We start from the raw sequence: 27,298 nt of genomic DNA on the forward strand, positions 1-27,298 counted from the left end.
GCTAGAGCAGAGTTCTAAAAATAGAGCAGATCCATCCAATATTTTGAACTCATCTCCCAGTTAACTGCTAATCTGTAGTAATTTGCAGTTCAGGGACTCCTGAGGTCTTTCTGCCCCTGCAACATGGTCAAGGTTTTTTCAGAAAAATTAGGACAACCAAGTAGTATTTTTGGAGGTTATCAAAAGACAAATGCATTTTTCTCCCTGTGCTCCAAATTTTAAAAGAGAAAAATTCATGTTTGCAGGTTCAGGTAGTCTTCATTTTTATATTTTATCACATAAAACATAAGATAGGCTAGTTTCAGGCATTGGTACATATTTAACACTTTTCACACTAATGAAGACTGGTTCGTATATGGTCTTGAAGGTATCATTTTCTGCCGCCAGTTCATTCCTTATTTAGTATGCTTCTGAATGTAACTAAACTAGCTTGACAAAAGTTATAGTAAGAACTCTCTTCCTGACAATTGCTTTCTTTTTTCCATGTTTGCCTGCCAATACCTCATGGTACTCTTAAATAATTTTCAGCTGATAATATTCACACAACACTAGAATTAATTAAGATTTTAGTATTATGCTGGCTATTAGATTTATTTAGTCAGCAACAGGACCAACATGTACCTCTTCACTAGTAAGATGTAACTTTCTTGTCTGTTTTCCAGATAAATATAGTATTTCCTGATATGCATGAAAATATTGTAATAATATACTGATTTTTTTTAATGCTCACCTTAAATTGGTGCATTATATAGAAACCAAAACCCTTGATTTGGTTCTGATTTTTTTTTCCTAATATTCAGGTAAGCTTTATTAATGAAACAGAGACACAATGTAAAAGATAGAATCACACATTTATATGTGTGTATGAAAACTTTTTGTAAACTTTGTTGGCTTAGCATATCTTCCCCTTTTTCTCTGACCTTAACACAAACTTGATTTTTAAACAAAGCTATTTTAGACATGATTAAAGGCATGCAAAATTATGGGTAAAATAATGATTATTTTGTACACAATTACTCCTATCTAACTATACAACTGTAGCTCAGTGTGAAACAGATCAGTCTTTTCCTATCTGGTTCAATTCCTCTTTCAGCCTTGAGTGTTGACTGTAATATGCAGACATGTAAATAGGTAAAAGTGAACCATATATAAATTAGTAAAGCCAGAAAATAATAGGATCTTTAGGAACTCTTTCTTTACTACAAATCTAAAATCTCTAGACTAGGAGACGTACAGGAGTTCAAGCAGCATATTACTCTGTACAAACACCTTTTTACTACATTCTGACAGCTTTTGACAAATGTAACACAGAGCAAAATCATTTGCAATGGCTGCATCTGTCTCTTTATATTCCATGATGAGAACTGTAAAGACTGGTTATTTATTTAAAAGTCAAGTCTATGTGCGGCAGATTTTGTGAAGTGTGAACAGTGAAAGCACTTCAGTGCCGTCTTTTCCTGTGTCTAAGTGCAATGCAAGCAGTTTCTAATTTCCTAACTTGTACCTTTGGTATTTTAGCTTATTTCCAAAGAACATTTGGCAAATAATCTGTGGAAACAAATCCTTGTGCATTAATTCAAGGCATCACCTCTGAAATGAGGATGTGTAGGCTTGTTTTGCCTGGAAAATATTGTTGTAACCTGACTGTATAATTGTTCTTGGGATCACTTGGATGGTGGACACTTTAATCAATGGAAGAATTTCTTTATTTATTCTAAACGTGATTTACCATTTCTTCCCATGATACATCAACTTCTAGGATCTCCTGGTGATAAAAAATGGTAAAAAAATATTTGCACTGGTTGGCCAGCTCTAGTGCTTAGTGTGGCTTATGATGGTAAAATTAATGAGTCAGTTAAAGGGTAAAAACCAATGGATTCACACTTCCAATCTTTGATGTAAAGATAAACCTAGACGTGTTCTAGTAAGGCAAATGAATCAAGTTTTCATGAACCACCCAATTTTCTTTATATAAGGGCTGAACTGAGTTCTTTTTCTCTTACCAGGAATTATTATCAGCATCTGACAAGTAACCAATTCTACAAGTAAAAAATTCAGGCTCTTTAAATTAGGTTGCTGTGAAGGCAAGACAGATTTTATTCAGGCTCCTAGCATTAGCCTAGTTATGTTGCTTATTTCCCTTCTCCTACCATTTTCAAAATGTACCTTAAACTACAAGAAACAAATCATATTATCTATCCAATAGCTTAATTCAAGTTGCTATTAGAAACACAACAGCAGAATTATCTCTATTATCAGCTAATTTAAGCATATTGACCTTCTTTCCCCCTGCTTCCTGCCAAGGACTAGCATTTAAGAGTTTGCATGGGTATAGATGCCGGTATCTCTTATGCAACACTCCCCAGCTACAGGGGCTATACCTGCATGAGATGATTCCTTATTATCTTTCCCCAGGAGATTATTTCCTTCACAGCCTTAAGATTGATTTTTTTTTTTTTTTTCCTGACACTGAATTCCTGAGCATACTGCAGGCAGTATTCTTCACATTTTATATTATCTGCAAAAAAAGCCCAACCCAACATATTCTTCCTCTTAGGCAGAAACACAAACCCTTATTCATTATCTCCAAAGACAACATGTTTACCTCTGGAGTCTGCTCTTCCATATCTTTCACAGCTCTCAATGCAGTAAATAGTAAGTGTTTCTCCTTTACCTCAGAGCAGAAAGGGTCTTACACTGATTTTTCAATATTTTTTTTCTTTTCTTTATGGAAAGGGTGAATATCTTTCTAATTGCCTGGGCTTTGATCCTGTAGTCAAAATCACACATCTTACAGAACAGATAAGAAAAAAGTCTTAAGTTTAATGCAGAGAAAAGAAACTTAGCAAATGGATAGAACATGGGATTGAAAGGCAGGAGGTTTGGGATTTATTCCTATCATTATTATTTGCTTTTACATGATCATTGTCAAGTCATTTAACCTCTGTGTCACATATTCCTCTGTATGCAGAATTAAAAAATAACATTTCTCTATTCCAGGAAGATACTGCATAGTATGAGGCCTAATTAAAGCCAGTAAAGTGTTTTGAGATCCTTGGATAAAAGGTGCTATAAAAAGTTCCAACTATTAATTGCTTTGCGCTCCCTAGAAGACTTTAAGTCACATACCTCTTTGAATCATGGATCTCCATTAAATGAAGATTGCTATCTGTACAATCATGCAGTTGTTGGCTTTTTCATTTCAGAAACAGATATCTTGTGAGAATGAGCCATCCTTACTTATGAACTAACCTAAAATCTTAGCTACTACCTACAGACTTCAGGAATAACACATGAAAACAACACACCACTAACCCAGTTTACTCTCTTTTGTAAGTTTCTGCAAATTCCTTTGACTTTCTGTTTGAAGTCCACCACTTTAGAATATACGTCTTTTCCCAGGAAGATCAAATCTAATCTGAAGTAGGTTTCTGTTATGTTTTGTTTCTTTGACACCGTTCTGGATAGAGGAACTCCAGGAGGAGATGGAGAAGGTGTGTGCATTGACTGAAATCTTCTGCTTCTCAGATTACCAAGATGTACACTATGCTCAATAAAATGGTAATATTAAACCAACATGATCTTGCATGAATTCTGAGAAGTCAGAGTTTCTTCTGAACATTTGTGTGGGTGTAAACCACTGTGCAATGCAATCGCTTTTCCTTTGGTCACCTTTTCTTCCCACAGGGTTGAAACGGGCAAAACACTTAGCAGACACCCAAAATCTGTGTTATTTCACTTCGCCTTCAAATGAGACAGAGTAAAAATTTAATAGAGTAGAAATCTACTTAGATTTACGTAAAATGTACTGCTTTAAGCTTGTTAACATAAGTGAAATATACTATTTATTCTGCAACACTAGCAAACTGACTCTAGCTAAAGAGAAAAAAAATACAAATTTCTGCAATAAAAGATAAGAGATAAGAAAGACTCTTTAGACTTTGACACAGACAATGTAGAGTAATTTAAGAGTTCTTTTTGTACTTTCTGACAAAAACTAAGTATAAGTGTAACTAGCTGTAAGTGTAACACGAAATCAACAGAATAAATATATATAAAGTTATTGTAAAATTCTATACATATAAAAATTAATTAAGAATAATAAAAAAAGATCAAGAGTTCTCAGGAGTGAGTATGTCTATTAAAAAACAATATGTCTCGAGATGCATCTAGCGCTATAATAAACATGTGTTTTTTTATAAATCTTTATTGAAATTGGAGAGTTTTAATTTTTCATTTATGTTTCATTATGGCAAGCCAGGCAGGGGCAGAGGGGAGAACAGAATTTCCCTGGAGGGGCTCCACTCTACCTCAGCCTGCCACCTGCAGAGACAGACAACAATATGCTGGTGTGCAGATAAATGGTGTGGACTGAGAGGGCCCTGGGTTAGAGAGAGAGACAGGACTGCTGGTCAGTCACTCAAGAGACATCTGAGTGCCCAGTATCATTCCTGTGCCTGCAGGCAGCCCAGCCGCTAGAGCAGCTGGGCTGGAGATGGGTTGGGTTCACTGCTCCGCTAGAGCGGCCGCTAGCGACTCTGGGGGTGAATCAAGTAAACCCAAAGTTTATGTACTTATAATGTCCAAACATTGTGTAGTTAATATAGTTAATGCATTTATAGCCGTGTAAGTGCATAGTATATAAAAAAGTAAACAAGTAAACAAACAAATATACCAGCAGCGCGGGAGGGAGAGAAGTTCTACTTGTTTCTAAAACAGCCAAGTAAAAACCGAGACGCCAGCTAAGATAATCTGTGGATGCAGAGAGTACCCCGCAAAGAAGCAAAACAAGTAGAGAAACATAAATGAAGATTTTTACTATATTTAAAAGTAATTTATGTAAAAATACCACCTTTCCCAGTGAGTTTATGTAGTTCTTCCCCCACATTATAGTCATTTGATTCTCAAGATTATATAGTTGTGTTTGTAGAAATTTTAAAATTTTGTTTGCAACAAGTATAACATTTTATGTGGAAAAACTACAATATAGTAATTTATGTTTAACTATAATAAAGCAAATTTAAAAAATTCCAAGAATTCCTCCCTCACAACAACTTAAACTCTAAGTCTCCTAAATTTGAAATAAAGACAAAAGTTCTATATTTGTAAACATACTAGAGTTTTTGTTGTAGCAGACACAGCCTTTTGCAAGGCAGCAAAATAAGTGTCAGTAGAAACAATACTTTAATTAGATTGTGCGAGAAGAGAACTAAAAACCCCTAAAATTTTATAAAGGAAAGTTTAAATAAAAGAGAAATACTAAAGCAATAAACAGAATAGCCTACAGGGGGCTTTTAATTTTTTTATCCATGTTTCAGAAGGAATGCTCCGATTTCTTGCAACTCTGATAAAAACTGGCCACTTGTTTTAGAGAGCCAAGAAATGTACAATCACCTTACATATGACTTCCCAGACTCTCTAGGCAGGTATTTGGTTAATGGCTGTATTACTTTCAGCAGCATTAACTATTTATTTTGAAGAAGACAGAAACACATCTTCAAAAGACCAAGCATTCTGTAATTGTACCATACACCTACCATCTTATGCTAACAAGTCTAACATGAATAAGATCAACAAAACTTCAGAATTTTTTGATAAATAACACACATCCAAGCACAGTTAGCTTCACTATTACTTGGCAAAAAAAATCCATTAAAATATACAAAAGCCTAATTTTCTACATGTTGAATTAAAAGCCATTCATGATCTGGATTTTTGCAATTAAGCATGAAGGCAGAAGGTACAAGAAACATGTCTTTGGAAAAACGACTAAACTATTATTGGACCATCTTACTGCTCAGTTTTGGACCCCAGCATTGATTCTGTCAGCACACTTTATCTACCTGAACACAATTTAGAATCATAGAACCATTAAATGGCCTGTGTTGGAAGGGATCTTTAAAAATCATCTTGTTAAAGCTCCCTGGCAATAGAAAGGGACACCTTATGCTTGACCAGGCTGCTCAGAGCTCCATCCAGCCTGGTCTTGAGCACTTCCAGGGATGGGGCACCCACAACTTCTCTGGACAATCTGTGGCAGTGCCTCACCACCCTCACAGGGAAGAACTTCCCAATATCTAACCTAAACCTCCCATCTTTCAGTTTGAATCGATTCCCTCTTGTCCTACATGCTCTTGCAAAAAGTCCCTTTCCATCTTTCTCATAGGCTCCCTTTGGGTACCAAAAGGCCAGAATCAAGTCAACCCTGAGCTTCTTCTTTTCTACGCTGAACAATCCAGATTCTCTCAGCCTTTCTTCTAATAAACTTGGTGACTCTCCTCTGGACTTTCTCCAACAGGTCAACATCCTCCCTGTGCTGGGAACTCCAGAAATGGATGCAGTACTTGCATTGGGATTTCACAAGACCTAAACAAATGCAGTAGTGCTGAGAAAGCTGTGAGGAGTCAAATTCCAAACAAATTTTCACATAAAAATTGACTCCTGTGGGTGATTTGGGACTAGAGAGACTGTCCATTTCCAGACAGAAATTGCCATATATGTCAGAAAACCATCAATAATCCTGAATGTAACATTTCTAAAGTAAAAATTGCATGTTTAAACACTTCCAGGGATAAGCTAAAATTTTTTCTCCATCAAAAGCAGGATTAATTACTTTTTCTTGACCTGAGGACTCCTATAAAATAGGAACCACCTTGCAGTATTAGAGTATTGGAGAAAGCTCCCAGACTCCGCTGTGGCTTGTATTTAACTATTTATTGTAAATTCTCCAGCTGCAGATGGAGTCTCTCCCTTCAATATTTATTGGCATTTAACTCATAAGGAAATGGAAATTCTGAAAACATTTTTGATCAATGGATTCAATCCTGTATTTTTTGGGGGTGTGGCTGCCTATGATTTCTGCAGCATGAATCTCTATTTCTAACTTGACTCTACAATAATTTGCATCTATTGAAAAGGTTTTTCGTTGGATATTAGCAATTTTATTGTCTTTTGCTGTACTACTTCTACTGCTTTGGTCATCAGAGAGTGAAAGATTGAAAGATGATAAGATGATATATGTGTAACCTTACAACTGCCTTTACCTAATGCAATGGTGATATTTTTGAGGTTGCCAGTCCTATTTCTAGATTTTATTTCAAGCTGTTTCCAAATAATTACATAGTAGAGCACCTGTGCTAGATGAGTATCAAGGGTATTAAGGCCAGACAAAAAGAACACTTGTTTTTATTTTAAATTGACTTTTTCTTATTAAAAAAATCCAGCAGAACAGTGAACACCCAAATTTATGAGTATGTTAAGGCATGAGAAGCAGAAAATTAAAAGGTGACAGTATAGCAGCAGCTCAAATTGATATTATTCAAGCTGGTGAAGCGCAGATAAAGAGCAGAAGATATGAAAAGCTGGAGCTCAGTTCTAAAAAGCCCTCTTCAAAAGAGTTCAGATTCTACTAGATATACAGAAAATAACTGTTATGACTACTTATATTTCTACAAAGTTGAGATATACAGAGAAGTGTCTCATCTCCCAATTCATGCACCTAATTGTAAGGCATATAAACAGCATGATTATTTGCTAAAAGGATTATGATTCCTAGTGTTTGGAAACAGAGTTGTTACTTCTTGTAATTATCAACTGTGCTCATAATAATTTCATTTCCAAGCACAGTGTTTATTTCTTGTGCTTTCAAAAGGATATTCTGCCCATGCATGTGGTACAGTTGCTGTGTATGTCCATCACAGCTATTTTCTAGTGTGTTTAGAAGCCTTCAGATTCCCAATATGGCATTGATTCCTGCTAAAAGCATCAATCTATGACTTTAAGCAGTAGATATGTCAATGTGATGTGATCATGTAGGGAATATAAGGGCTGTTGGTTTTAGATACAATATCTAAGCCACACCCTTTTAAAGCAAAGAGGGCAAACAAATATTGTCTTTATGCTATCCAACACATTGAGAGTGCAGTTTGAAATGATTGTAAATGAGAGTCTCCTGTCAGGGTTTCAGCTTCCATCAAGCCCAGGTTAGTGCTGTTTACTCCCGAGATAGTACAGATTTCACCAGTTGAATGTTGCATTTATTGACCACTTTAATGTACAGGAGAGAGGTGAATTTATCCACAACCTCTCTTCCCCTTCCACCATTTCCACACATTTGTTTCCATGAGTAAGAGAATCTGGTAATTTTTGCCCTGGATTCAGGGGCAGTGTACTAGAGACAAGCAGGGCTGGGAAAGACCACAGGAGATGGACTTAATTCTATATCTCAACCAGGATCAGTTATATCTGACTGAAGATTCTCCAGCCTATTCTGAAAACCCTCGAAGCAGTGTATTCCATCACTATATTTTCCCAATCTGTCTAAGCTGTCTACTACTACCCGCCCTGAATTGAGTTCAGTTTAACTTCCTAACATTTTTCTCTCTCCAGTATGAATTTAATAGAGAGAATAAAGCACTTATTTCTTTTTTGAAAAGCCTATAATTTACTTCAAGCTCATCACTGTAAATCAGCTCAATCAATTCCACCTTTCTTTTCCTTCTTGCTCATGAACCTTTCATATTCATCCTTGTTTTTCCTCAGAGGTCTATGTCCAGCTGATCCATAGCTTTTTTTCTAGTGTCCCATCATGGATATTCCTGAGGTTGTATCAATACCAAACAGAATGTAGCAGGTGGTTTATATTGCAGGCTGTACTTTTATCCACACTGCAAAATGACATTTTTCCTTTTTACAGAAACGTTGTATTCTTCACGCATATTCCCCTGTGGTGTTTCATGTCCCTCTGCTAGGAAGACTGGACAGAGTTCCCTCTGTAAAATCAGTCCTGATTCCCCAGGTGAACTTAGGTTTTGCTCAGCATGTAAAACTCTGTGCCCTCCAGTGATCAAAGCAGCCAATGATCATACAGACTTCTGAGAGCGTCATACTCTAAAACAAAAGCATTTTAAATAAAATCTTAAAACCACAGGACAAATTATGTGCACATCTATGGTATTAGGTACCTAATTATCTCCCACAGCTGGATCCTAACCTTCCTAAAGAAATCCCACTTCCTCTTTTCTGGCTCCCCAACTTCTCTCAGCATCTTTTAGAATCCTGGTGCTCTCATCCATTGAATATTAAACTGTGTAATTTCTCTTGAAGATTAAGTAAAGTACCTTGGTGTGTGTATATATCATAAAACAGTTTTCTGATCATCACAACATCTCACCCAACTACACAGAACCCCATAATAAGTTAGAATTAGTTGGGTTGGAAGGGACCTCTGGATGTCTAATTCATCTTTACTTCAAAAGCAAGTCTAACCGGATGAGGTTGCTTTGGAAATTGTCCAGATGAGCTTTGAACACTATCTGTAGAAATAATCCCCCTTTTGCCATGGACAGATTTTGATCCCCTCCTCCTGGTACATATCCAGGTAATGTGTGAAAATACTACACAATACTGTTCCCAGATATTTTCTTTCTGATAAAGACTTAACAGAGGAGACCAACTCAAGACATTTCAAAGTGTCAAGTATTTCAGTCACTGTGGCTCACAATGAATAAAATGTCCTTTGTATTTCATCAGTCTCTAGAACATGTATCTTTATACAGCAACCTAGCAATTCAAACATGGTGATTTCACCTTTGGTCTCTTTTCCACATTTTTGATACAAAATCCCAGCACTAACAGCATTTCAAGTGCAGATCTTATACCAAATGGATGGAAGTAGTAATCAGCATTGCAAAAAAAATATTGACAGTGCAAGAGTTAAAGCAACTCCATTTAGAACAAAAAATATATTTTATATTATTCATTTTTAGTAATATTTTAAGAAGAAATAAGTTTTATTAGGCCTAGTGGAGTTTAGTCATTCTTAACAGCTACCTTGTGATCTCTCCAATTATGTAAAGAAAAATAATTCAGTTCATACACTACTGTACATGCATTAGTGTATATCCTTACAGATACACAGTTCCTGCTCTTCCGAAATTACCCACTCAACATCATACAATAAACCAGACATACCAATAAGACTATACCTTGGGTGATTTTGACCAGTGATCTTCAAATTAATCTTTTAAATGTGTGATTTTCTTTAGTATCTGATGTATATTAATCAGCTAAAAATAAAAACCACACTGATATTTCTAGACCCATAAACACTCTTTAGCATCAAAATCAAAGCAAAAGCACAATATCTACAGCAAATAAAACAAGACCAATCAAAAAAAATAAAAAACCCCAACCCAGCAGTGAAAAAAAAAGGATTAAAAAAATAGCAAGAAATTTTATGACTCTTGCATTAGCCTGTGCAACTGAATGTTGGACATTTCTGATGAGGGAGTACCTGTAGATAAAACAACCTACAAAGCTTCATGGTACACAATAGTACAAAGTGGCAACTGAAAATGTTTTTCTAGGGGAGGGAGGAAATAGGATATATTAGTACTGAAGTTATTTGGGAAAGAGAACTGCAAATATTTAAAATATACTATTTGATTTGTTTTTCTTTTCTTTTTTTGATTTTTTTTTTTTTTGTAAACATCCAATTGAATTATAAACCTTCCTTCACATTGTTGTGCCTGAAAAGTAGCAAAAGAGAAGAAAGAATACAATGACTTACCAGCAAGTCCGTTTGCTAGGTAAATATTTCATCCAATACTTTTACGACACTTTGTCTCCAACTGAATCCATATATTATTACCAATGTCCTGTAAAATGATAAAGACAAAACATAATTCTTTGAGGAACATTGTAAGTAAAAAATGCAAGTACAAGTATGGTGTCAATGAGAAATTCTGTATGATTCTGAAATTTCATATCATATCTACTGGGAGAGTGTAGCTATTATTACAAGGCATTTTAACTAAGATTACAATTGGGAAAAATAACATTTGAAAACCATATAGCAAAATACTGGTGGGTAGGCATGTTTTACTTCATCAAAGAAGGCTTATTAATCTATGCTATAAAAATCATATTCATGATGCAAAATTAATAAAAACTAAATTGGGTTAATCTACTTGAATGAAGAGGTTTTTCTGGTGCTACTTGAAAATCTAATGTCAGTCTTGCTAGAGAAAAAATTGTTTGAAAGTATAATTTGTGTTGCTTTGCTTTAGCTCCTTGAAGCTTAGTCTAAGGTAGTTATTAGACTCTTGTTTGAAGCTGGTAGAGAAAGAGAAGTACCGCTGAGAGCAAACATCCTCTGTGTGGATGTTTGTCTCTTCACACAGTATTGTTTAGATGGTCAGCTCAGCCTGCACTGCCAGCTGGTTAACATAGAAAACATGAAACCCACCCAGAAAGTGCAAGGGAAACAAGAATCACATTGTCTATTTTTATTTTGACAATGTTTAGCTGTCTCCCACTCCTGCAATCTGCAAAGTGGCAGTGGCTCAGAAGGCAGATTTCTTCATGGTTGTGAAATTTTCTCAGATGAGAGTTCAGGCTTTAATAAAATTAACTCCCTGTGAAAAAACCCATGGTGTTAGGGTGAGAAAATACTGCAGATTAAACTTTGTGCACCTTTCCCAAGGCCTCCCCTGAGATGACGAGAGAAGTCAATGGACAAACCTTAAAGCTGTTGTTTCATAGTGAAGGATCAGAGCACACAAATCTCTGTTCAAATAAGACCCCTATTTGAACACACTTTTCATCTGCTGAGCATTAGTAAGACACATAAAGCTCAATGTTTACCAAGAAACTGCAGTATATGCAGGCTACAACATAAATATTTTACAAGTGTGCAGAACCCGCTAAAAAGGATCTTTCCTCACTTTTACAAATGCATCCTTCATATCAATAACAACCTTAGTACATGTAATCACTTTATGCAAAAGGAATAGTCTTGCCAAATATGAAATGGTTGCTGAGATACAGACTGATCTGCCCAATGAGAAACAAATATTATATTTCAATCTGCTTTTAGTGAGTCCAGGAGCATTCTCATTTTAAATGCTCTTTAAGAATATTTTCTCTCTTAATGTGCACCAATTAGAAGCAGGAAAAGCAGATGGCCAAAATAAATTAGAGACAGCATACCAGCCCTGCCTCAGATCATCACCATTGGCAGATCTGAGCAGCATCTCCATCCACTCAGTAGTTAGAAAGAGAAGTATGTGGGGTTTTTTCCTCTATCCTTTCTGGAATAAAATTGGAGAGGCACTGCAGCTGTCAGAGTACTTGGTTAGCAGATCTGAAGAAAGTGGAAATCTGGCCAAGGATATATAAGCACTTTTGAGGAAGAAATTTTCTTCATATCAATTCTAAACCTTCCCTGGCACAACCTGGGACTTCCTCCTGTCCTGTTGCTTGTTACTTGGATGATCAACCCCCACCTTGCTGCAACCTACTTTCAAGTACTTGTAGAGTGTGAGAAGGCCCCTGAGTGTCCTTTCCTCCAGACCAAACACCCCCAGATCCCTCAGCCTCTCTTCAGACTTGTGCTCCAGACCCTTCAGCAGCTCTCTTGCCCTTGTCTGGATAAGGAGAATGACATCGGTGCTAGTCATCAGGAAATGTTCTAAGTAATTTTTAGATTTTGTTTGGTTTTTTGGGATATTTTATGGTGATGGCTGCGGTTGCTCCATGGTGTTGTTACTGGACAGCCATCCTTGACTGTAACACAACATCATGGAGTGCACACATGGTGGAACTGAGGAGGAGGAGTCAGGGCAATAAGTGGAGACAGATCTGATGGGAAAAAAATGGGACATTAGGGATATACCTCATCCTGTATGTTGGAACACCTGAAGCTTTCTGATGCAGCTGAGCCAAGTGACCTGCTTCTGTGCTTGCAGAAATTAGTCACAACAAACACAGGTTTCGGCAATCCCAAATGATTTATTGAAAGTGTTTTGCCTTTCTGGTGAGAAAGTGAGAGTTTGAAGAAAGATCTAACTGCACATTTTCACTACAGGACCAAAATAACAGATCAACCAACCTTGAAATGTTATTGTTTGCTTTATATGATTATATAAAAATTACCTAAACAAGCTATGAAGAGTATTAAGTAATCTGAATGCTGAGTGAATAAAGAAGGTGATTGCAGAGTAGTTAAGCATGAAAGAATATCTGAAAGGTTTTGGGTTGTTTTGCTTTTTTTTTTTTATTCTACCTTTTAAGCTGAAGATAAATTGCAGGCTGCACATATACACAAGTTGGTTTAATTTTCACATAGACAATCTTATTTTTGCAGGTAGTTTTCCCCACTTGTAGTACTAGAAAGTGTAAATACTATATGCTGCATCTAACTGACAGAGATGCATTTCTAATTAAAAACTTCAGACATTTACTAGTTCAGAACTGAGCATTTAACATGTAATGAGTTTTAAAAAATGCCATTTGTCTCCAATATGAATTGCAAAATTGGGTAGCCCAGTCTCTGCACAACTAGGGGCTATTGTGCTTTGCCATGTCATTTTTAATGCCTTTTATTTATGATAAATAATCCTTGTTAGTGTTTCCACTGTTGCTGGAGGGTGTTCTACTGCTTTATATTTGACTTTTCTTACCATTCTAAAAGCTTTTTTTTTTCAAAAAAATTAACTTCTGAATACGTTACTTTTGTCCCTTAGACCTTGTATTTATGATATATTTTATAGCTGTGCCAGCCTTATTGTAGATAGGATTTTGTTTGGGATGAAGATGTGTCAAAAACACGTTTGCCAGAGCTTTGGGAAAGCCTTGCATGTGGGGACTTGTGCCATATATTGCAATTGAATAGATTCATGTAATTCAAACATTTCCAGAAGTCCACTTTGTTAGATTTTTTGAAATAAATTTTTATAGCATTTGAGCTTTTTCAGGCTCAAATCTGGGAATCACAGAACTGTGGAAATATCATATCATGGCATATAACACCATTTGAATTAGAGTCCTGCTGTGTTAGGCATTGAACATAAATTACATCCAGATTGTCCTTTAGCCCTAATTGCTCTCAGTTTTTATTTATAGCTTTAAAAGAAGAGACAATCAGCCACACAAAGTTATAGGCTTTCTTAATAATCACTTACAGACATATCTCACTGAGAACAAAACCAGTTGCCATTTTCCATTATCCATGACAATCAGTCACAAAGGAATACAAATTCACCCTCCTAAAATAGTACCTCCGACCTTCAGAGAAAGTGGTGATTTGTACCAACAGCCTAAAGTAAAAACTAATGTAGCCAACTGGAATCTGATGGGGCAAAAGTGATTTTTGAGTCATAACTAAGCAATAAAATCCTGCTTTGCAATGAATTTCAATAGTTGCAGCAATATAGCTATAAGAAACCTAAATATTTGTTTTATGGAATGTGTTTATTGATTATTTTGCACTGAATTATCAGGATTTCACTGCAGTACTGAAGATGTTTTGACACATGGACAAGAATAGAAGGTAGAGTCAGGCTGCAAAGAAAGATATATCTGCACTGCGATATCATTGTTAAAAGAAACACAGTTAAGAGGCTGGAACTAGATGACCTTCAAGGTCCGTTTCAACCCAAACTGTTCTATGATTCTGTATGTTTCTATGGTTTGCTAGGATATATGGCTGCTTGGAAATGTGATTTTGAGTGGAAGTCAATTTAGAGTCAGGAAATGTAAATTCTGTGGAGATTTTTATTAAATTAGAAAGTCAATAACATATGACTTCAGAGAGTCTATAAGGCAGTTCAGTTGACTCAGCCTAGTTGCCACAGAATACTGGCCTCTACCAGATACATAATGAGTGGCCTCTGCCACTTACATAAAAGGGTAAAGCATCTCACCTTCAGATTCCAACAAGCAAGTAAATTCCTAAAGGACACATCTCAGATTACACACCATCATGTAAATGGCTGTGATGCACCCTGCTATGCCTCTGGAATGGCAGAACACTCCCTTCTTGAGGAAGTTTGTATATGAGTGTAAAAATTAGTGTAACAATGAATATTTGCATATATATACACACATAGGATTCTACTGCACCTTCTCAGGCTCCCAATTTGTCCAATCCATCTTGCTATTAAATCACAAACACAGGAGATGGATAAAAGGAAGACAGACTAGGAGTACGGCATGAAAGATGTAATGAGATGAAATGAAAATCTGGCCTTGAATTCCCTTCTTCCAAACAGCTATCCATTGTTATTCAAGTTACCTCAGGGAGGCAGGTCACCCACACTTTGATTCCTCTTCAGATTTTGTGGTTGACAAAGGGAATGTTAGAACTCTGTGAACTTCAAAACTAATTTATATTTACATCTGTTTTGCCTATGTGTTACTTTAAATGTGATGTGAAGGAGTAGTCACTTTAAAGGCTGTAAGTAGGCATTTACACATATTACTTTGGTATATCTCACAGAGGGATATTCACAAAGGCTTAAGTCAAGTTATGGACAACTTAAGACTAATTTCCCCAGGCTTCCATTATAGTCAGTTCAGGGAAAGGATCCTCCAGAGAGTGATTCAGATGAGAAGACTAACTTTTGCTAGCTTTTCCCCCAAAGAGAATCTTTTTATGACTAATTGTCAGTGAATTCTCTTGCAAATAAACACCTACTTCAAACATACAGACAGAATAAACTTGGTCTTTTGCTGGCATTCTCACTGATTTTTCAGAGTAGCATCCATTCCTATCAAGTTCTTACAATTATTTTGCAAAATACCACTTTAACAGCAGGGTAGCTGTGTAAAGCAGCACTCAGCACTTGAATGATCACTGCATCACCTTTTTTAGCACCCCTACACTGAAATGTCAAACCATGCTCCACCTACTTGTCTAGGTAGTCCATTTTTATAGATCCCTATGTCTGATGGTTAACAGTGATGCTCCTTGAGTTAATACTACATGGAAAATAAGTTTTAATGAAAGCTACAGAAAAAAAAAAAGGGGGGGGCGGCACTGGACAACTCTTTGGAATAAGCACCTACTTGCATTCACTCATCCACATGAATATCTAAATAAGGGTGTTTGGAAAGATGAAGAGCAACACACTTGTACCCTCTGAAACCCCTTCACTGTTGTTTTTGTTTCTTTATGCAAAAATCGATTTTCTCCTTGGAGTTTCATAGAACATGGTAAAATGCTCATGAAGCCAGCCCTGTTAAGACAGTTCAAATTCTGTTATCTCATAATGTGACGAGTGATGTATTTCTTTCCAGGATTCATCTGTGGTTTAAACAGAAAGTCTTGAGCTCCTTGTCAGTAGCTCAGATAGTCCTGTGAATGCTGTATAGATTTTATGGAAAGAGAGAGACTGACAAAGTGCATGTGGTGATGTATCTGGTCACAGTAATGATTAATTTATATATTGCTAACTGGCACTGCTAGTTTCAGTTAAGACCAATTCATTCATAAAATTTATTTAGTGGCATCTAATTTCTGGTTTACAATAGTTAGAAATCTGTCAATCATGCTGCAAAGAAAATGAAAGCAAGCTTCTTAGGTGCTACATATTTGCAAAAGTCCTACAGTTCATAATAAGATTTTTGCTGTTACTTTCTGTATTATATTTTTGCAGATAAACCTGGAGTTTATATTTGTATCAAAATTAGTCCAAGACACCAAGTTTTAACTTGGAAGAAATGACAACATGAAGATTTTAATTTTAAGTATTTGAAGGAGAAGGAGAAGGATGCCTATGAACACAGTTGAAATTGAACTAAAGAGATTTGAGAAAAGCCCAGCAATTTTACATCTGTCTCTGGGCAATATTTTTTTTTTAAACAGCCCAAGCACTGAAAATGAGAAAATAAGAAAAGAGTGTTAGTAAAAAATAAGATTATATTGAAGGCAAGAGAAAGAGCTCAGGATACTTGAGTAGAGCAAGAGTGCAAAACTACACAGCAGTGCTGGCTTCCAGCTCTAATGTTCTTTAGTCACTGCTTACAAGTGCTTGAAATGGCAGAAGTTTTGTAATGCTTTTAAGCCACAAAGGTATTTGGCTTCCTACAAGACTTATTTCCAAAGTTTTCAATCTGAAGAAGGATTATTTCTACAGTTAACAAGGAGGGACAGGAGAAACCCTAGAGAGAGATTCATCACACCTAAGTTAGACATCTGCATCTGAGCCAGTCACCCAAGGCTCCCTTTCCAGTCAGGAAGAGTGAACAGCACTGCTACATTATGAGACATCTGTCTCTTTTAGACCTCTTCTCCAAGATGACATGTTTTTTCACCCTAAAACCCCTTGTTTCTCATCTTTGAGTATAACTAGCTCAGATAGTAGATGTTTAAAATCAGATACGAAAATCCTATCTCTGCTATGTCCAAACTGTTCCAGAATGAGCATGGGGCATTTCCCAGTATCCCAGCTGCCATGCTGAACATACAGAACTGTGCCACTGAAGTTAAACTTTCTCACAATATTTGAGAAAAGCAAGGAGCTAGAGTTCACTGCAACTGAGCTCTTGATAAAAACACATAGCTAATTAAATTAAATACATTTTTCTTGTCATATTTAATAATGATTCTGATGAATAGAAACTTAGGGGACGTGATCTTTCATGTTTATTTTTGAAAGGGCTCTTAATGGGCCAGAAAAAATATACACTTTTCAGTAGAAGATATACGTAAAAATTCCTAATAAATATTTTCAGTGACAACTTTCACATCTTTTTAACTCCCAGTGAGGAGATTTTCCTCTCCATGTTTTTCATAACCATGGTGGTTCAACCTTTTTAAACACATGCAAGTTCTTTTTACTCCTTGTGCATACTGTTTTGCATTTGGACTGTTCAAAATTATGTTTATTTTCAATAAATGCCGTTTTGCATCCAAACTTACACAAGACAAAAAAAGAAGAGATTGTTTCTTTTGTACATACCTTCAAGAAATAAGAAAAATTGTCTTTAAAGAAGCATTTGTAAAAACATATTTTGTGATTTACTAGATAGCAGTTAAACTACAGAGATTCAGGAAATTCCCTCACCTGAAGATGGTTAGAGGATGGGAAAGTATTAGATGTAAGCGTCACATTTGCATGTTCAGTTCATCTTTTTTTCCTGCAGTCTGCTTGCAGCCACTGCTGGAGAAGGAGAAATGCTAAAGGAGCCAGGTTTTCCAGCTGAACCCCTTTTAAAATAAATTGAAAAGCTGAGGATGTACAATGTGAAATGGTGGCCAAATAACAGAGAATGCTTGTCAGCTCTAATCCGACTCATTTACGTAGCTGGAAAACATTAGTGTTATTCATTGTTCTCTAACATTTCATCAAATGTTCTTCAGGTGCATACTTAAATAGAAGTGAAATAAAAATATTGAAAGTTCTATACATTTCCACATAGCCCACTTCAGGTCTGACCTTTTTAAAAGTGTTTGCAACTCACTAAGTGGAATCAATACCCTTAATTAGCATTCAATTGCTAAGAAAGGCAAAATCCTTTAAAATTTTATATAGCATGTTTAAAATCTGAGTTAGGTGTATCAGTTCCTTTATCAACAGAATGAGACTAAAGATTGCTTTTTTATTATGTGCTGACAAGTATCTAAACTCTCTACTTTCTGAAAGAAATCAGGAGTGAGAAAATTAAATGGGCAGAATTTAAATGTATCTATTGAGCTAAAATAAAAAATAATACTACACTGTATCCTTAAACGGAAAGGTTAGATAGGATTCCAATGCATATTCCTGTAGGAGGAAAAGACCTAACATCTCTTACTCTTTCACGCAAACACTGCAAATAAAAAGCAAGGAAATCTAATTTCTAATGACATTGATTCAATCTTTAGTTTCAGACTGAATATTCCTCTATCATTTTGAACAATAACCTCATGGGTATTTTAATTTTTATTTTTTTACACTTGTCTAGATTAGGAAAACAAAAAGAAAAACAAAATCTTGGTTACTGATCCTGGCTTTGTAACAAGAACCTGAATCACTGCTTTCTGCTTCAAATCAAGAGTTTTCAATCATCACATTTTTTGACTCAGTTGGAAAAAGGAAATATGGCAATCTAATACATTACACCAGTGTCCAGGACTAAACTTAGCAATAAAAAAATTGAGGGTGGAAAATAAATGCTGATTATTGCTACCTTTCATCCTCTGCATTGTGAAGATTCATATATCTCTGTTACAGCTTGGAGAGTCATTGCAAGAACAGATTTAATTCTAGTGTTCTAGATAACTATCAAGAAACCTATTTTGGAAAGAAAGCTCAGGAGGGTGGAAATGTGTCCCCTCTTTTGTCTGGTATGTTTTGTCGTTCACTGATGTACTTACACAAAGCTGTTATTTCAATCTCATTAAGAGCAAATATCTTTGAAGTTTCTGAATGACATAAAAAATAATTATTCAACACTTGCCTAGTCTGTGTGGATGTAAGAACATATCAATAAAATAACTGTTTAATTTCTGAAAAGCACATAATGAAGAACTTCACACAATAATTCCTATCAAGATTATGGCTTCTGCTTGGACTATCACAAACTCCAGTAAAGGATATCTAGCCTCAACTTTTAGACTTCAGGTGGTGAGGAATCCATCATGCATCCAAGAAGGCTTTTTCAATGCCTAATTAGCTTTACTTAGTATATGTACCTCGGTTCTAGACTGGGTTTATCTGGCATCAGCTCCTACCCACTGCAACTCATTATGACTTTCTAGTGAATTAAAAAATCATTACCATCAGATGGCTTTCCTCACTTAAGTGCTTGTAGACCATGATGAAACCACTTTTTAAACTCCATTATAAAATAAATTGATATTTTTTACTATATCTCCTCAAAGGACATTAATTGCTTGTTGAAGTTATTAGGTAGCAAATATACCAGTATGTTCTCTAAAGACTTCCACAACCTCTCCAGCACATCATAAACCCACTATTCAAGAATGGCAGTTCTTTCTTTAAACACACCTTGTCAGTGCATACAGGGAATTTCTCAGCCCACAGTAAATTCCAGAAACACAATGTCTAAATATGAAAGGTTTTACACATCTATATAAGAAAAGAATCCAGCCCCTTTAATCTGTAAATTATCTTGTTATCCAAGGCAAGTCATTATATAAAACTTAGCTATGTAAACTTTTATATCTCACAAACTTAGGCAGAAGCTCAGTGTTAAACGATTAGCTAAGAGCTACAGTTAAACTCCATAAGCCTTATAGACTCCAATTCCCTCTCAATCCATAAATTGTTGTAGAACTTGTTACTCTGGAATGCTACCTCCAGCAAGAATATGTTATAAGAATGAAAAATAGTTGTCACTAGTTTTGAGATCAATTCATGGTAGCAACAACATATTCCTCTTTCAATGATGTTCAGTTACCCCTTGCTTTCAATGTCTGCTGCTCAAAGAGCTTGCTATATGCCTGATTTGGATTGATCTGACTTGGACTGTAAAATTCTTGTGTGTATGTGTGTGTGTATATTTCTATATGTATATATCGATATTTTTTGCCACTTTCAGTAAAAACTGAGGTGATCAATGTATCTTTTTCCTTTGTGATAGCACAGCACTGTAACAGCAGGCATGTTTTGACTCCTGCTAGCTACTGCTGAGGGTAGGAACCTATTGCCCCACTCATAAAGTTGCACATCTGAGCAAGGAACTTTATTCTGAGCAGTCCTGGTCAACTTTTGTGGGCGGGGTTGAAATGTCAGGTCTGAAAAAAAAAGAAAACTTCCATAATCTGGAAGGTATTTTTATTTTATCACTTTATTATCCTTCAGTATGTTTTAAAACAGCTCTGAAATATGAAGCTAGAACTACACAAGCCCTTGCCTTGGTTCCAGAGTGGAGGTGATATAGTTCAGGTTACAGACTGGTGCAGTCACATCAGGGTATGAGGTTTCCAGGTGCATGAGTGAAAGACACTGGCTTCTCAATGCATCATGCTATCTTGGCATTTGGGTGTCCATGTAGTTCCTAACCCATTGGTTTGGGCAAGTAGCTGTCTCAAGCTCTAATTCAGAAGTTGTATTATGACATCATAGGTTGACAGTATCACACAGGTGAATAGAATGAATTATATTTGTATAGGATTATGTATAACCCTATACACAGGGTTTGCCTTGTTCCTTCTTTCTTTAGATTTGTTTGCTAGGTTATTATGTGAGTAATACATCTATTAATTCATACATAAAAGGATAGCACAAATAGTTACTTGTGCTGATTTGACTTGACAATCTCTTTTGCTTCCTTTTTCTCCTATTTTTTAACTATTTCTCTTGACATAACTCCAGCTACTTTCAGCTTTTGAGTCCCAAAGCTACCATCTGGCCTGCAGCTTAGAAAAGCTGTTCTCAATGTAGAATCTTCCTTATTTGACACTCCAGCTAAGACTTTTTATAATCCTACTCCCACTATCCTAGGCATGCTAATAAAGAAACAACAACAAATATTACCAAAAGAAACTGAAGCAAAACTTTTATGGCAGGAAAATAATTCATACCAATGATACTGAGAAAATTTGAATTTACTTCAATGCTAGTAATCTGCTTACTTGGGAAAAAACAAAAACAAAAACAAAAACCACAACTAACCCCCAAATAGCAAAAATCCCACCTGACATCATTGTGCAGCAGATACTATGGGAAGAAGTACCTGCTCCATCATGACACTACAATACTTGAACTGATATTCCACTTGCTGCTGTTATACTACTAGATAGAGTCATGAAATGGCCAACCAGTCTTTTTATTTCTTACATAAAACAATAAAGTCCATTAATTTTTCTTTAGAGGGTTTGTATTTTTATGCTAGCGTATCAAAATATTGCCCTTGGTTTTATCTTTTGTCTTGTTGAGAGCAATGAGTGAATCATTGCTTAGAATGTAATTTGTTATACTAACTGTACAAATTTCCCTGAAGTAAACACTTTCCAAATCTGATTTGCAATACTCATACCCTGGTCTTTGATTTGTCAGGAGCTAACTGCACAGTAGTACAACAGCAAGCAAGGACAGAACAGCAAATCACACTAATGTAATTATGGCAGGGACTGGTTGCAGCATTTTGAATAAAAAGAAAAAAGATACTCAGAATCTTCCTGGTGAAAATAGGTTTCACAGAAGTCTGCAAGAAGAAACCAAATCTAAACACCAACTGTAGCTTGAAATAAAGAAAGTAAACTGGAATGTTTCTTACTCCAGCATTTTATTTGACTCTTTTTAGTAGTTCTGCACAGTCCATGATTGGGAACCATTTATTTATAAAGTCTATTGAATAGTTCACTAAAGACCCACAGAGAAGCATTTCTTAGAAAGTCGTATTGGGTCATTCATTAATGCGCTTGTGTTTAGAGACATCTGTAGAACTTGGCAGCCCCAGATGCAACAGAAGGATGTATAAACCTCACACGAATGGGTATTGTTGGGTCAAGGAGTTGTGGTCAACAGATTAAAGGGCAAAACACTGCTGATTGCCAGTGGTGTTTCTCAGGAATCACTCCTAAAGATAATTCTGCTTAAAGTCAGTGCTAATGGTCTGGGCAGTGGGACAGAGAGAACCTCAGCAAGATTTTGGGTGAAACCAGATCAGTGTGGGGAGTACTCAATAAGCTCAGGATAGGGTCAGTCATTAAGAGGATACTCAAAAGGCTGGAGATACGGATTTAAAGGAACTTCACCACAAAGAAAGTATGCAGTCCTGGAATTGAGATGGAATAATCCCATGCAATAAGACATGCTGGGATCTGTTTGTGGGAGACTGTAAGAAAGGGATTTCCTCAATCTGGAGCACAGAAAAGGTAAAGGGAGACCTTATTGTTGTTTATAACTGTCTAGTCAGAGTATAAGGTGGATGAAAACAGACACAGAAATACAGAACAAAACAAAAATTGGCAAAGACCTAGCTGCAGGATGGGAAATCCTAATTATATGTTATGAAAGGTAGCAAAACTTTGGATAAAGTGGCACAAAGAGGTTGTGCAAGCTCTATCTCTTAATTAAAAATCCAACTGGAAAAGATTCCAAGTAAGTTGGATTATGTTGGCCTTGCTTTGAGGAGCAGATTGGACAAAATGGCCTTCAAAGATCACTTCTGGTTTAAACTAATCTATGAAATAATATTTTAGTGTTTAAAGCCTAAAAAATGTAATTTTTTTTTGTCTTACAAAATCTTCTTTTGGTCTAGCTGTTATTTCTGGATATCCTTGTAGGCAATAAATACAGCTCACTTATTGACTTTAATCTCTTGATAGCATAATTCTGTTTATCTCACTAATAAGTTTTCTCTTGAATGTCCAGTCTGATTTATCAGGTCTCCCATTAAACATTCAAATGGCTATTACTTTTGCTTTATTTTACTGATCAATGATATTTTTTCTACAGTGGAGTTCTACTCTTTTTTTTTTTTTTTTTTTGAGTTTTGAGTTGATGCTGCTTATCTTTTCTAAATCTCAGTTTCTGCAATATTCAGTGTGAGATTAGTGGTCTACTCAACACTTAAGCAGGGACACCACTGATGTGTGGGATGGTATAATCTATGCTGCTGTTCTTTCCTTTCCTTGTTTACGAAAAAATATTTTACATTCCAATAGCAGCTGCACCTTAAGAAAAAGGTGCTATATGTAAATGTGCCATACATAAATAAACTATATTAAGGCTGGCTTTTTAAGAGTAGAAAATTTCATTAGGATTTAACAGGCAATAAAGGGGGGTGGTGGTGGAGGAGCAAGAAAGAGATCTCAATTGCAAGGTCCATCTGCTACCTACAGGAAAAATCACTATTCTGGAAATAATTCCTGGCTGAGGAACAGTATGCAAAACCACATCACAGTCTCTGCTAGCTGAGGAGCCATTCTGTGCAAGTATGAAGATGTTCGAGTATACATCTCTTTGACTGTGTGGGCTTTAGTGGTGTTCTTGTTTCCAGGCTATGGGAAGTGTTATTCTCCTCTCCAGTGTGTTAATTTCTCCTACACTCCAATCCTTATATTTATGTTAATCCTATGAGGAATCCATTTCATGAAGAAAGGACAAGATATAAGTCTTAATAACTTAGACACTTGAAAACATGGATTTTCAAGAGACTTCGAATTCTGATCAACAGCTAAAATACATTTTTCTTTTTATGAGCTTCTTAGAGCTGGTCACACCTTCACCTAGTGAAAGGTGGTTATGTGGCTGATAGTGACAGCTCAATAAATTCATCAGTTCTCTCAAATTACATTTATCTTAATTGTTTGAGCTCTGCAGCTCACAGACATGCATGAAAGAATTTTTGTGAGACTGTCAAGTAGAATGATCAAATTTACTCGACCACAGGCTTGGTCACACAGCTATCTTTGCTGTGTTAATACCCAGAAGTCCTGTATTCTTCTTGGAATACAGGACCTCTGGGATCTTCATGCTGTGCAACACTCACTAGACTGAGGAATGGAACACAAGTACTCAGAAACTAGATCCACCTGAGAGTCTGTGCCTATGTGGCATAGTGTAATGTGAAGAGGGTCTAGCCTGAGTTTTGGAAGTGGCATTACCACATCAGCCCACTGCTATAGCAGGGGAAACACAATGCATGAAACCTTGTTATCTTGTTGCCCTTTGAAATTGCTAGTGCATTAGAAAAATAAAGCTTAAGATCATTTAGCTGACCTTTTTTGAAGACAGATCAGAAACTCTTACTGGGAATTTTGTACATTTATGTGTATATGAGCACATGTACAATATTTAAGTTTCTTAAATTCTTGTTTTTCTATATGTCACACACTACACTACACAATTGTTCTGCGTGAGGGCAAAATACCACATAAGCTGCAATTTAAGAGAAAGAGACTATTAGTAAAATGTCATATTTCTTTGACAATCACATACTTTTATACTGTATTAAAGCAAGGTCAACTCAAATTTTATATTGCTTTTCCTGGAAAATGCCAAAAGGCAAGAAAGTGTAATGTAACATCTCTTGATTTTATATCCAGCTTCTCATAGAACAAAAGGGAATTAAGCACTCAGTGATAAATTTTTCCATAAATATGTATGTAGAATTTCTATTCATTGAGAACTGTATGAGGAAGACTTGATTCCAAAGTTGTAAACTTCCATTTGCCTTTATAATCAGGCAATCATGTCCACATAGTAATACACCAGCATACAGTGGTATACAAAAATGAACCTGAAATTATTTAGGAAAAAACGTATTCCTTTGTTTCATTGAAACTCACCTCACATATATTAGAGATATTCAAAGCTAGAGAAAATAGCCTTCCCTTCTATGTCTCCTTTTTTGCAATATTATTTTATCATTTGGGTCAAAATATGGTAAGATACTCCAGTATCTTTATTAATTTCACACGTCTACTGTAAATATCCTGGTGTGCTAAATAGAGAAAAAAATTAACTTTGCAGATGACTAGAAGGAAAAGAAAAAACAAACAAGAAAAAATTAAGAAGGAAAAAGGAAGAGCTCGGCAATGTGACAAAAATATTAGCTAACCATTGATCAAGTGAATGAGTATTTCAGTAAGGGGGGATTAAAACTGAACACCATAATAAAGAGAAATAACAACTATGGTGAATCACAGTAAAGAGTCTGAACACATTGCAATTAAACATGGAGTATAAAAAGTGGGATTCAGAGGAGAAGCTTTTTGCCCTTAAATAAAAGTTCAAGTGTGCATTCATAGAGGAAATAGTTTTTAATGAGAATTTCCTTCAACTCCTTTCATTAGGAAGTGACAAGTTTCATTAGAGGAATATTTGGTGATATTTTTTCTTCTCTCCATCCCTTTGATAATTCATCCCTACTTATGTCACATTCCATTTTTGTTTTGGTGAATTTTCCAATTTATCATGAAAACAGAAAGTCATCTGGTCCATATTTTACTAATATAGAGCAAGAAAGTGTTAATGAAACTTTATTCAAAAGAGAAGATAGCCCAGTAGTCTCTATGAGCTAATAAACAAGAATTCTACCCAGTTTGGGGAAATATTTTTTCATTTTGGTTTGGGTTTTTTTGCAAGGTTTCTGCTTGCAGAGGACACATATGCTAAAATGTATTTTTTTAAAAGGTCATGATTTGATATTTTTCCAGACAAAATGGAAAAGACATGAAAATATAATTTTTGAGCTGGATAGGGCTACTGAGGTCAGTGATCAGAGAGTGAACACATGATAATATAGCAAATAAGCAAAGAAGTCAGAGCTATATTATTATTTCTACATTAAAGACTCAGGTTTCTGGCAAGCAACATTTAGATCAAAACAGGATATTGAAATACAATACAGGCTGCTGTACATGAACAGATTCTGGGCAGCTTTGAGGGGGTTCTGGGGTGAGGTTTTTTTTTTCCTTTCACAGGCTTTATCTTACACATTTCCAGCTACAAGAGAGAAAACTTACCCACAGAGAGCCCTGTGAGAAAACCAGTTGATACTGGCATGGGCACAGTGACTCTTATCTAAGTAAACATTGCAACTCAGCAACAAACGTAATGGTTAGGAGAATAAGGAACTAGCACTAGTCAAAGGGGTGATGGGGCTTGAATAAAATTAAAGTCAACATATTCTTTGTATTTTGAATTAATCTTTATAACTGAATACAGAATGATGAATCCAGGCTGAAAGAAAAAAAAAACAAAACTCTTCAAGCATTAAATAATAGATACTTAGAGTGATTTGCAGTTATGTTAATTTATATATGACTTTTAATTGAAATATTATTTATAAGGCAACAGTAGCTAATGGCCATATTTTTTCTGTGAAATGTGTTGAACTATGAAAGGCAAAGAGAGTACCTGTGTGAATTAGATGGAAATGTGGATGACTTATTTGTTTCTATCTTATCCTGACCAATCCTGACTCACTGAATTTCTACAGCATTTTCATGGGAAAAAGTGCAAATATAAGGATTTCCACTGTGTCTTATGAGTAAAAAACTCTGGATGAATAATCATTGCAACTGATACTTTCATCTTAGTCAATTACAAATCCTGCATCTTGTCTTTTATAAACTGGGTTAAAAATATAAAGTCACAATGCTTAAGTGAATATCCAAGAATAATTTTAAAAGAGATTATCAGAACATTATCTCCAAATTCCCACCTCTTCATCTATCCTGTTTTTCTACCCTATTCACCTACCTTCATCTACCCAAATTCACAACTCTTCATCTCTTGCAAGAACCCTAACTGGCTAAGCAGCATAGTTTTCAATAAAATAACATCATTTGAGCAGTATTTCAAAAAAGGCTACACAGCTTTTTAGAGGAAACAAATGAATTATGCATCTTAAATATCAACAAATATTTATACAGCTAACAATCTGCATCTTAAGTGGTCTCTAGAAATTTAAAGAAAGGGCATACTGTAGTACTCCATGATAAACTCAAAAATAATTAAAATTCCTAGCAGGCTGTTAACTAATGCAGACATATTAACACGTATTTTTAGCTGAGCTTATTTTGTTCTAATAAAATCTAAAGAAGCATAGCTGA

General features: G+C 35.7%; 1 protein-coding gene across 8 annotated transcripts in view; it reads right to left on the reverse strand.

Moving 5' to 3' along the window:
- Nucleotides 1-27,298, reverse strand: part of TENM4 (teneurin transmembrane protein 4) — a 1,541,819-nt gene that overhangs the window by 728,386 nt on the left and 786,135 nt on the right. For all 8 annotated transcript variants that reach the window (XM_031505163.2, XM_077781310.1, XM_077781309.1 and 5 more), the window contains one exon: nt 10,571-10,658. The gene's annotated coding sequence lies outside the window, so the exon portion shown is untranslated. The remainder of the gene's footprint in view (nt 1-10,570; nt 10,659-27,298) is intronic.

The sequence above is a fragment of the Lonchura striata genome, chromosome 2, assembly GCF_046129695.1.
Source record: "Lonchura striata isolate bLonStr1 chromosome 2, bLonStr1.mat, whole genome shotgun sequence".
Lineage (NCBI taxonomy): Eukaryota > Metazoa > Chordata > Aves > Passeriformes > Estrildidae > Lonchura > Lonchura striata.